This window comes from Ornithodoros turicata, unplaced genomic scaffold (assembly GCF_037126465.1).
Source record: "Ornithodoros turicata isolate Travis unplaced genomic scaffold, ASM3712646v1 Chromosome12, whole genome shotgun sequence".
Lineage (NCBI taxonomy): Eukaryota > Metazoa > Arthropoda > Arachnida > Ixodida > Argasidae > Ornithodoros > Ornithodoros turicata.
The window spans coordinates 4715730-4728844 of NW_026999301.1; the positions used below are offsets into that span (position 1 = coordinate 4715730).

The following is a 13115-nucleotide window of genomic DNA, read 5'->3' on the forward strand; positions in this document are numbered from 1 at the left end:
AGAGGTGCTTGAAAGAGATAGGAGCAGAAAGAGATAGATGCTTTAGATGCACTTGTTCAGTCTTCGTATAGTTGATGCACGTCACCAATCGGGCAGGGATAAAGGGACACCTTAATGTGGGAACTTGATAGTAATGAAGGATAAAATGAATGATTGGACAGAAGGTGAAGAGACTGAACCCGGACCTCCCCCTGCTCGCACTCAAAGGTATTACAGACGAGGAGACCAGGAGATAAAACAAAATATAGTGGAGAGGAGAGAAGATGCACTATCTCCAGCGAAGCCACAGCCGGCGGAGTGACCACGGCAGGACCGACGAGGAGGGAAGACCCCACCAACCCCGACGTCCATTCAATCTGTGAAGATAGCCGCCGTGTTCGTTCAGGTCTGACAAGCCCCCATAAGCGGGACGAGTCCCGCGGAAGCGGCCAGGCTCCTGCAACGGCTGTTGTTTCTTTTGCATGGGACAGTGGGAATCTCGTTGTTTCTTTCGGCTGTTGTTTCTTTTGCAAGGGGGGGGGAGATTTGATAAATGTTAAAGAGGAAGGAGTAAATGAATGATAGTAAAGTGATTAGAGGAAATGAGAAGTAGATCAAGCCCTGTCCACGAAGTATTACAGGGAGTTGATTGGAAAAAAAAGGGGGTGAGTGTGCCATCAGCAAAACCACAGCAAGGGAACGTACAAGGCTTACAGCGGATTTATTGGTCACTTGAAACTTTCAAGGACATAAATTGTATATAAAAAGATTATAACATAGCAGCTATTATACAATCTTAGCCGTTGGTTGTTCGTACATTTCCAGTATGATACTGGCTGAGTATATAATTTTAGCTGTTTGGTTATTTATTTGAGTCTTGATCTTCATTGTTGTTTTCTCTTTCTTGTTGTTGTTTCCATGTTCTTTTCTGCTTCCAAGTTCTTGTCTTGCACGCATCCTGCTTGGCTTTTGATTTTCTGTAAAGCTTACACATGTATTAATATTGATAGTCTTCTTGGTGTTGATTTTTTTTCTTTTTCTTTTTCTTTCCTTCTTCATTTTGGTTTCTTTTCCTTTTCTCCCTTTTTCCCTCACATTTGATTTTTTCTTGTGTGTGTTGGATAGGATCAATTTTATTTATATGTATCTATATATATTTTTTCCTTTTCCGTCTGTTCATCCTTTGATTCCAAAAAATCTTGTTTTCTTTTTATTATTTTATTTTTATCTTATTGTTATTCTTGTCTTCTTCTTCCTTTTTTTTTTTGTATAAACTCACACACCGTCTTCTGGATGTTTTTCTTTGTATATATATATTTATTTATATATATATTATTATTTTTTTCTATTATTATTATTTTATTTTTATATTGTATATTTTTCTTTATTTATATTTTATGATTTCTTTGCACACAGTCTTTTCACTATTTTTTACTTATTTTGTATGCCCTGTTTTCAAGTTCAGGTGGGTTTCTTTGCTGCTCGCTAAAGATGTGATGTCTTGGGTATTGTTTTCTGCCTTGGCGTAGCTGGAGTATCTACCATCCCTGGGGGGAAGGGGATGGGTGTTTTAGACAGAATTTGTTTCCTGTCTGTATCTGTCTTTGAACTTTCCAATTTCTTAACTTCCAGCAGGCAGTGTATCCTGGCCTTGTTAACAATCGGAGCCCTCGGCCTTTTCTCCCATAGGTCCGAGCCGATTGAGGCCGCAGCGTCGATTCTTCACCTGTATACGTCACCAAGATACATCATCATTTCTTGTAACACGGTCATTGTGTTCTGGTTTTGTAGGATATTTGGAAGGTATTCGATGGTCAGTTGTTTCTTTATGATGTCTTGTATCTTTTCTTTGTATTTCTTCGTTTCAGGGCAGTTTAATAGGTAATGTCTTACGTTACCTATATCTTGGTTACATTTGCATTTCCCATCGTTACTTAACTTGAATTTTTCCAGGTATCCGGGGAAGCTGCCGTGGTTGGTTAAAAGTTGACATTCGTAATGATTCATTATTCTTTTTGGTTTACTTTTAATATCTGGTATCCACATTTTAATATTACCATTATCATACTCCAACCATCTTTGTTGCCATTCTTTTTTTATTTCTTTAGTAATTAATTCTTTAATATATTTTTTTGTCATTTTTACGTATACTTGGTTATTACATGTTCTAGCTTTATTAGCAATGTCGTCTGCTATATCATTTCCCAGAATATCTGTGTGGGAGTTTATGAAATTAAATTCAATGTTTTTTTCTTTTCTAATTTCAAATATTTCTTTCTTTACTTCATGGATACGAGGATTGTGGTGCATTGGATTTTCTAGAGCCATCAGGGTGGGCAGACTGTCAGAATATATTATGAAGTTTTTATGTTCAGATGATCTTATGTAATCGATGCCTTGTGTTATGGCAGTAAGTTCAGCATCAAATATGGTCGAATATTTTGGGAGTTTAAATTTTCCTGTATGGACTACGTTGTTTCCGTCCATCACACAGTATCCTGCCCCCGCTTGTTCGTTCATCTTTGAACCATCTGTGAAAATGGTGTAATTTGTATATTTTACTTTTTCAGGTCTTTTAAATTTTATTTGTATAATGTCGCTAGGGTGTGTGTCCCATTTGTTTTGATCGTATTCTATGCTTTCGCTTTTTATATATTCGTCGTTGATTTTGATGTTCTTTTTGTCTTGCCATATTTGGTATAGCAAACATTCTTTTTTTATTTGTAAGTCTATGGGATTTAAGTCTGCCAAAACTGGGAGTGCTTCATTAGGCACAGTTTTGTAAGCTTTAGTTATTTTTAGTAATAGAATTCTTTGTATTGACTTTAATTTTCTTAGCATGTGAGTGTTATATTCAGATTTATGCCATGCTGGTGCTCAATAAACTATCACCCGCTCTATGCATCTTATATATAATTCTCTTAGGATTTCTTCTCTTTTATGTTTTATTTTATTAGTAAATTTCGACAATGTTAACGTTAATGCTGTTACTTTTTTTTTACTTTCTCTAAGTGTTCTAAAAAGCTTAATTTTTCGTCTATGATTACGCCTAATATTTTAATACTTTGTGATACTTTTATGTTTTGATTATCCATTTTTAATATAGGAGGTCTATTTTTATATTTTGTCCCAGAGGTTACTAGAATTGTTTGAGTTTTGATTATATTAAATTTTATGCCAATTTGTTTACTCCAATTGGTTATTACGTTCAGAGTATCGTTCCCTGTTTCCTCTATCTCTTTCCTCGTCTTACCTTTGATGATGATGGATATATCATCTGCATAAGCTTGTAGGTCAGAATCATCTGGAAGAGGTAGCTGAAAGATGAGTTTATTGCGACATTCCATAATAATGGGCTCAATGGTGATCCCTGTGGACTTCCGCCATTGATGTTGTGGTTCATTTCTTTCTTTTTGGTCTTTACTTGATATGTTCTGTCATTCAGAAAACTCTTAATTAATTTAAATAAATTGTTTGGGCATCTTAGTTTAATTAATTCATTTAATACAATTTCTGGGTTAAGACTATTGAAGGCGTTTTTGATATCTAATGATATTAACATTGACGTATATCCATTTTTTTATTATTGTTTAAATTATCTATTATTTTTTTCAGTGCAGTTGTGCTGGAGTTTCCATGAACAAAACCGTATTGAGGATTGTTAAAGAATCCTTCTTTGTAGAGGAAATGGTATAATCTTTGATGTATTAATTTTTCAAGAATTTTGCTAAATAGTCCAGGTATAGCAATAGGTCTGAAGTTTGTAGTGTCTATAGTATTCCCTTTAGCTTTTGGGATTAAAATTAGTTTATTTGTCTTCCACTCTCTGGGGAAATAACCTTGTTTAAAGCATTCGTTGTAAATGTATTGCAAAAATCTGGAATGAGCATATTGTATTGTTTGAACTGAGTCTAAAGTTATATTATCAGTTCCAGTTGCCGTTTCGTTGTTTAATTGTTTTATTATCATGGATATCTCTGTTTCTGTGAAAGGTTTATCATTTGTTAGATTTGATGAGTCCGTAGTGTTATTTGTTGGTATTGTTGCATTTGTGGTGATAAATAGTGATTGTACGATTTTGTCTATTGTTTCTTCTAAAGTTTCGGTGTATGATCCATCATTCTTTATTACTTTAGATATACTAGGTGTATTTTCGTTTATTTTTTTCATCATTTTGTATGGAACTGTGAAGGGATTTGTTTTTGTTATGGTGTTAATTTGTTTGTTCCAGTGTTCTTCTTTTGCATTCTCAATTTTAGTTTTATATGCCTGAAAGTGTTTGAAATATATCTTTTTGAAATGTTCTCTCAAATTTGGTTCATTGATTTTTTTATATCTTTTTCTCATTGCTCTGATTTTTTTACGTGTTATGGTTAGATCGTTGTTCCACCAGTTAATTGTTTGGCCACGTGGTTGTATTTTACGTATACATTGTTTTCTGTATATTCCTATTTTTATATACATTTGCTCGATTATGTTATTTATATCATTTCTTGTGTGGGTTTCGATCTTTGTTATGTCACTGAACCAATTGTCGTTTTGTATCTTTTGATTTAGTTGAATTTGTCCTTTTTTAGTTAATTTATATATAGCTTTTCTATCATTTTTAAATACGTTAAAGGTGATATATCTGTGGTCTGAGCAAGATGGAATTTCGCTAACTGTCCAGTCATTAATTTGTTTGAAATCTTTTTCGGATATAATTGTTATATCGATCCAAGATTTGCCACAAGGGCCGTGAAAGGTTGCTGGGGAGGAACTGTAATTTTTTATTGCTAAATCATTTCCTATTATAAAATCAAGGGTGTCTTCACCTCTCTCATCTGTTATTTTTCCTCCCCATAAGCTGTTTTTTGCGTTTAAATCACCAGTTATAATTAATGTTTCTGTTGTGAATGTTTTTATTTCGTTGTTTAAATTTTCCAAATCATTTTTTATAACTGAGTTTGGTTCAAAGTATAGATTAACTAATATGAATGTTCTATTTTTATTTGAACATTTCAGAATTATTTTGTTTCTCGAAATGTCCAATGGAAAATAGTCATAATTTGTATTTTTACAAATGATCACTGTTTTCGGGTTTTCAAGTGAATGGAAATTTATATATTCAGGGTTTAGGTTTTCAAATTTTTTGTTTATCAAATAAGGTTCTTGTATGCAAGTAATGTCTATGTTTAACTCTTTCATGGTAGCGTAACAATTGTTAAGACCCGCCTTGCTTCTGGCGGTGTTTATTTGTAACACATTCAGCATTAGGGGTCTAAGTTATTATAGATTAAATGCCCCTTCTTTTTATGGCTATTGTTAGTTCCCTTTGATATTCCGGGCATGTTCTGGAATATGCTGAGTGGCCAGTATCGTGGTTTGCACCCTTTACGTGATTTGCATAACCACATGCTCTGCAGTAGAGCTCTGCGTTTGTTTCACTGCAGTCTTTGGCCAAATGGGCTTCCCCACATAGGTGGCATCTCGCTCTTTCTTTTCTGCACTCTTTCGTGTTGTGGGTGTACAACAAACATTTGGTGCATCTTTTGACCATTATTTCTTCAAAGACTTTGCACTCTGACCATCCCATGTAGAGTGATCCTCTCTCGAGTAAGACTTTGGCTTGGTCTGCTCTTACTTCTACAATGTAAGTTACATACCGGCCAGTTTTTATTTCCTTCAGTATTGAGAAATCATCTTGGTCTATTGCCAAGTCATTTTTCATGTTTACAGTGGCTAGGAATACGTCCTTTGATATCCGTTTCTCAACGCCAGTTATTCGTAGTCTGGGATTTTTCTTTTTGGGGAGGGCTGCCTGAAGTACTCCAGCGGATTTATCGTTTTTGTTTACGTCGTCTACCAATCTTTTCAACCCGTCGGCGTGGTGAGACTTTATCATGATCCCTCCATTCCTCATTGGTTGGATTGTAGCATCCGGGATCCCGATCTCTGCGGGGTTGTAGTGACCTCGTAACAAAATGCCTATCTCTTCATGTGTCCTTTTGTCTTTAGCATGTACGAATGCCACTTCTACGTTAGGCTTTTTTACCTGTGGGTTGAGATCTGGGGGAGAGCTTGCCATCTGCGCGTATGATGGTCTTGGGGTCTCTTTTAGTTTTAGTTCTAGTTCATTTACTTTATTCTCTTCTTTTTCGAGGACTTCCTTCAGTATGGACATCTTTCCCTCCGTTTCGTTTAGTCTTTTTGTTACCTCCACTAGGTTTCCTTCCACTATTCCCTTGTGTGTGTTTGTTTCTTCTTTTTCTTCTTCGGCCATGCTTATTCGTACCTTTGTTTCCATTAGCTTTAGCTCCAGCTCTCTGATCAGGGCCTCGTATTCGTGGAATACGTTTCTTATCTCTTGCTTGTGTTTGATTGGGATCGTTTGTTCGATATCAATGTATTTGTCTCTTAATTTTCTGAGTTTGGTTTCTGTGGATTATTGAGTATTTTTCTCACCGTGCTCAGTTTGTTTGTTTTCCTGTGATACTCCTTGTTTTTCTACCATTGAAGGTCTCTCCTTACTGTTTTTTTTTTCACTCATTTTTTTCTTCTTGTCCTTTTTTGGTTTTCGTCCTCTTTTTGACTTTCTTTCTCCTTGTTCGTTTTTTGGTTCTTTCTGAGTATATATCTCATCCTCCGATTCCAGACTGTCTTCGGTCGAAGTCTGATCGTTTTCATTGTCCTCTTTGGATTCTAACTCCATTTCAATGGTTAAATTTCACCATTTTAGCATTACCAACTTTAACCTCAATTTTCGCCTATTTCCCGTAGGAATTCGGCGTTTTCACTTGCCTATCTTCCCTTCCCTTTTCCAATCTCTTCCCCTTTCCCTCCTCTATCCGCGAGTTTTTATAGAATTTAAATATCTATACCCGTTCTCAAGATATGAGCTATATAGGATTGCTCTGTTTTCGTGGAGAAAACCAGTAAGATCTAGTTTCGGTTTCGATTTGAGGGTTCGTAAAGTTGTCCGAAGGTGGACCGTACTCTGTTTAGGTGACTGTTACTTTCTATCCAAGATGGTGGCCCCCTTGGGGTTTGTTTACTTCACTATTTATAACGATTTCTCAGGATCCTCTGGGCCGAATTTCAAAATTTTTATAGTTCCGAGAATCGGAAGTTGAGATCTATCTTTGAGTTATAAATTTAAATCATTAATTGGTCGCGTTCTCGAAATCCGGTCCCGGCCACGCTAAAAGTAGGCTTAGCCGGGCTGGTCTGAGAAATCGTTTGTTTTAGTCAACATTTTGGGTGTAATGTTAAAATTTCACTCACTTCAGATGCCTGAGGTGTTCTTGTGCTTGAAAATCACCAGCGATCCTCTGGATGATGGAAAAAACCGTCCGATCTAGGGACAAGGTCCCAAGGGACATTACTTTCAGAAAGAGAAGGGAGAGAGAGACCCAGACCCACACCACACGAGGTATCGCAGGCCTGGGCCTCAAATAGAAAAGAAACAGCTAAGGATAGTGAAAGCAAATGAGCGAGGGTTAGTATAGCCAGAAATAAGACGAATAGAGAACAGAAGAATGGTTGGGAGTCGCGAAACCGCAGCCAGGGGAACGGGGAACAGACAAGGACAGCAGCTTTTATAAAGAACTCTCATCATAATATCACATAATATACAGGAAAAATCCAAACAACTTACATGGCCTCCCCGGAGGCTGGCTCAGTCCGGATAAATAACAAACGCAAAAAAAAGATTTTTAATTATACATATCATTACTCATGTCAACTTCCATGCGCACAACCACCAGAGTCACCATCCAAATTGTCCACTGCACCAAGGACACCTGAGACCACCCTGCCAGGCACACAGTCCCCGCATGAGTCCCTTTTCTTCCAGGCACCCTCCGTGTCTCCTCCTCACGTCTAGCACCACTTTCCCGAGTTCTTTATCTTGAAGCACCACTCTTGTCCTGGATCTTTGTGCTGCGTGGACCGCCTTGACGTCCTGGGCTGTGGGCTCGTTACTCTTGGGCCACCTTCTCCTTTCCGTGAGGAGCCGCCGTTGCCATTCCCGAGCCGCAGTCTATTCCAGCCTCCTGGCCTTAACAGGCCCGAGCGCCGCACTCTGTCCTGCTGCACGACCGGGGGACATTCTGCTGCACCTGGGCTGACTTCTCTTCGATGGTCAAGGGCACCACCCGTCGCCACCTCACAGTCCCTGGTCCTTTTCGTCTTCCCGTCACCGCCTCTCCCGGTCTCTGCCTGGCCTACCAGGGCTGCACCTCCGGATGGTCACCCCGACACCCCGTCCTCAGGACCAGGCCTCCTTCCGTCCTCCTTCAGTCTCCGGGTCCGGGTCTCCTACCCCATCATCGCCGCTCCGTCTCCAGTCCAGTTGCCGCCACGGGGATCCTGCATGTATATCCATGTGCTCCATGCACGAATACATTAGAACGTTTATTTATGTACCTGCGACCCCTGGTACCACCTATCTCCCATGACACACCTGGTCAACACACAAAACGTAAATACGATAAAGTGAATAGAAACGCAGGACATTGGCACCATACTACAAACGAAAAATGTCAATGATGAGTGGTACAACACCCACGGTCACAGCCAACATGCCGGCCAGGATAAAAACGGGAAAAACCATGGACCCCCGCCAGTGGGGGCTGCAGCTCGCGCGTAACCACCCCCCACCGACGGCAACGAACCCTACGTGCAGTAAACCAAACCAACGAAGCATAAACGCACCACCGCCGGAGCATTAGGCCCCACCCCGCCCCACCCCAGCCCCCCCGCGGAGAAGCAGCTGCAGCAGAGCGTAACCACCACCACTCCACGGGAAGGCCAGGAAAAGGCCGAGCAAAGCACACACACACAAAAAAAAGAAGTCAACCAGGAGCCGCCACTTGCCCCTTTCCTTGCCACAACCCATAACCGGACCCACTTTCGCCTACCCCCTGCCTTAAGATTGGGTGCAGCTAATACTTATATCATCAGAGGGGGAGACGGGATCCACCATTGCCACATAACAAACAAAACCAAATCAAGCAGATATAACCTACAGTTTGGATTAAACCTGGTGAGAGATGCCCTACGAGGGGGAAGTGGGTGGGCACCACCATCGAACCGGCAACGAACCCCATCCAGTCTACCACCAAGGAACATCCATTAATGACAACTACCAGTGCCAAGGCGGAGCCTGGAGATATCCAGCCCGCACACCACCCTTACAGGAGAACCAGTCGAGGGCAACTAAACAGACTGACCACGAGGCACAACGGAGAACAGAGGCCCCCCGCCCCACCCAGGACACCAAAAACCCCGGACCTAGCCCTCCATCTGGTCGAACGATCTCGTCGGGGATACCCGGCCATCGGACGCCTACCACTCACGTGGCAGACCCGGCTCCGAGCCACCCGACTCCACCGCTCGGCCTTCCATGCTATACTATCCCGTAGACCCTCGAGGTCGGCACCGGAGCGCCCCAGTTGAGCCCCAGCAGCCCACGACCGTTTCCAAGCTGTTTCTTGAAAAAAAAAAAAAAAACAACCAACGTCGGGGTTGATCGCTATTCCTCGATGTACGACCTTCGCCATGAGGGGAGCGCCTCACTCAGGGGGTGAAGGGAGGAGGCCCCTTGGGTGTGTCTCAACCAACATATGGTCCTTCAGTTTTACCAGAAACCAGCCTTTTTCCCAGCTACAGGTACTGGGGAATTGTTTTCCATTTTCCCTTTTGGATTCCTCAAAAGGTACTGTATTGTTATAGTACTTAAGGCCCGCATGCGAGCACGCAGGGGCTTGCCCAAAAGTTCCGTCCTGACTGGCACCTACCCTCCCCCCCCCCCCATGGCGCGCCCTGGCCCTGTATCCAATCAGTGCCCCGCCCCGGCACCCCCGGAAACCGGAGACGGCTGACTGGGGCCTCAACCCCGGTAATGGCTGAAAAAAAAAATGAAAAAAAAGACCTACATGTCATTTGCTCTTTCAACTATCGCTCTAAGCTGCGGCAAAACACCGCGCCTATTTATCAGGAAGACAAGTCGCTCAGCCACCAGAGGCCCCCCCAGGACACCCTCGAGCACCTCTCTCGGACCCCGGGTCTCGGAACACTGGAACATGTAGTGCTCCACATCGGCGTTCTCATTGCCGCAACCACACCGGGCAGAATCTCGGAGGCCAAAGCGCTCGAGGTAGGCCGGGAACCCCCCATGCCCCGTCAGTACCTGTGTAATATAGTAGTCTGGTGTCGGTGGCACGTCCTTTCGGACACTCCTAATCCAGTTCTTACACCAATGCTGCCCCCTGTCCCAGCTCTCCTGCCATTTTGTCATTACCTGCTCATATATAATATTTTTAATGGATGTTTTGGAATAGGGTACCGGCCGGTCCACCTGACCTCCCCTCGCCTCGTTTGCAAATATGTCGGCAATCTCGTTACCAAAGATTCCTGTATGTCCATAAACAAAGTGAAAACAAAAATTTATACCAGGTTCGGCAGCTTTAATGATTTCCTTTAATTTTTGTATCCTTACGTTTGTATGGACTGCGTTACTTAGGGCCTGTAAAAGGGATAGGCTGTCGGTGTATGCATGCACCGTCCCTCTGTATCGACTTTGAATGACGTCGTTAATACCAAAGTCCATCGCGGCCAATTCTGCCTCAAAAATCGAAGCATGAGACGGAAGAGCGGCCTTGCCGTATCGCTCCACCCGTCCCCCCTCAATGACACAGTATGCCGCACCCACTGTACCCTGTCCTTTGGATCCGTCCGTGTACAGTTGCCAACCTTGCGCTACTACTTGGTCCTTTCTGTCAAAAGTTAGCGATATACGTTGCAATGGGTGCAAGGCCCATATTGGGAAATCTTCGTCAACATCGTCTGGCCTAATGACTGTATCCCCAATCTGTATTTCTTTATGAGCCTGACGAATCTTGAAAAACACCCATTCGGCCCAGGCTTTTTGCGTAATGGGAATAATCCCACAAACCACCGGCAAAATATCATTAGGGACAGTACTATACCCCCTGCACATTTTCAGTAACGGAATTCGCTGTATGCTCTCCAGTTTTCTTTTCATATGTGAATTATTAACATCTTTATACCAGGCACCCACACCATATAACATTATTCTCTCAATACACTTTTTATAAATTGAATGGAACAGTCTAAACCGTTCGTCTCTGTGCCTGGCACACAGCCTGTTTACTTTGAGGGTTAAATCACCTACCGTGTTCTTTACTTTATCCAGGTGTGGAATAAAACTTAAAGTACTATCAATTATCACCCCTAGGACCGTTACCTGGTTGGAAAATGTAATCGACCTGGCTCCCATTTTAACCACCGGTGGGCGTCCTACGTACTTGGTGCCTTTGGCCACCATGACCGCCTTAGTTTTTTTTTTTTTGATTGAATTCTATTTTGACATTCTTGCCCCACTGAAGAACCGAATCGATCACTTCCTGTGACTTAGTCTCGACCTCCTTACGGGTGTTCCCCTCCACTATAATGGTAATATCATCAGCATATGCAAGTATAGCAACACCCTCCGGCATGTCTCTCGACAGTAGTTCGTTGATGACGACGTTCCACAATATTGGACCTAGTGGCGACCCCTGGGGACATCCCGATACTTCCTTCAAGCCTACATTCCCCTGCGTAGTCATAACCATGTAACTTCTGTTTTGTAAAAAATCGCACAAAGTCGTAAGTAAATTTCTAGGAAAATTCATACCGGCCAAATTATTAATTATATGCTGAGGCCGTACTGATGTAAACGCATTTGATACATCAAGTGCATACAGGGCTGCACACTGTCCTTGATGTCTCACACGAGTCAGGGAAGAAATTATGCGGTCCAGCGCCAGTGTACATGATCTTTTATGATAGAACCCATATTGATTCTCTGAAAAAAACTTATTACTGTATAGGTAGGACTCGAGCCTACCGTGTAATAATCTCTTGTATACTTTACCCATACCCATTGATATGCTGATTGGTCGAAAGTCACACGGACTTAACTGACCTGCCTCCTTTTTCGGTAACAATATAACCTTGCATTGTTTCCATGCTTGGGGAAAAATGCCAAATAAGTACGCTTTGTTAAGAATCCATGTCAAAAAGTTAGCATGTATGTCCTGTAAAATTTCTAACATATCTACATTTACGAAATCTATTCCTTTATCGGCTCGCCTGTTTAGTAATTTGATCACGTGGTTAACGTCTTGTACTCCAAAGGGCTTATCTATCTCATTTATATCTTCCGAATAATTACTGCTACCAAGTAAATGTGTTACTACCGAATGCGTATTATGATTAACACCATATATGGCTTCCAAAATTGCCACACATGTCTCCGTATAATCCTTTGTAATGGTTCCGCCAGAACGGATAACGGCTGGTATCATTATCCTATGTCTGGATTTTTCCATAAATTCTTTATAGTTGTGCCCAAAGGGCCTTACAGGGCTCATGCTGCTAATTTTCCTGTTAACTAAGTCTGTTTTTGCTTTGTTAATCATAGCTTTGTACCCATTAAAAAGTTGAAAATACTTGTCTTTATATTCGGCTCTCCTGTCTCCCCGTGACTTCTGAAATAGACGGCGCATAGCGCGCAATCTTTTTCGCAATGAGGTTAGATCGTCCGACCACCACTCAACATTTTTATTTCTTTTCTTCACAAATCTTAAATGCCTAACTCTAGAATTTTCGATGCGTTGTTGTAAAATGCTAATTATCGCTTCCAAATCTTTAACTGTCCTAATACTCTGCCTTCTAATTAATGCTATCCATTGATCCCCCATTATATCGTTAATCCATCTTTTTCTCCCCGTTGCCGTTAATTGGATTCTTCCAGGGTTTTTATAGTCAAAGCACGTAAATGTAATATACCTGTGATCGCTAGCTGTAGGTAAATCATGAACATTCCATTTACTAATTCTATCGAAATCTTTTTCCGTTACCAAGGTTACATCTATCCAGGAATCTCCATTCCGGGAATGGAATGTGGACAGTGAGTTTGGGTTGTTTACTATAGCCATATCATTGGCTAGGATGTAGTTAAATAGATCTTCGCCCCTGTCATCGTCTTTAATACCGCCCCATAATTGATTTTTCGCATTAACGTCTCCTACAACCATTAACATTTTGTTATGAAATGTACGATTGATTCTATTGAGATCATGTATCAC

General features: G+C 41.3%; 1 long non-coding RNA gene across 1 annotated transcript; it reads right to left on the minus strand.

Moving 5' to 3' along the window:
- Positions 1 to 681: 681 nt before the first annotated feature.
- On the minus strand, positions 682 to 7261 carry LOC135371693 (uncharacterized). The gene is made up of 3 exons (XR_010415701.1): positions 7243 to 7261; positions 3233 to 3283; positions 682 to 964 (listed from the first exon to the last, which is right to left on the minus strand). It is a non-coding gene; the product is annotated as an uncharacterized LOC135371693 (long non-coding RNA).
- Between the last annotated feature and the right edge of the window lie 5854 nt (positions 7262 to 13115).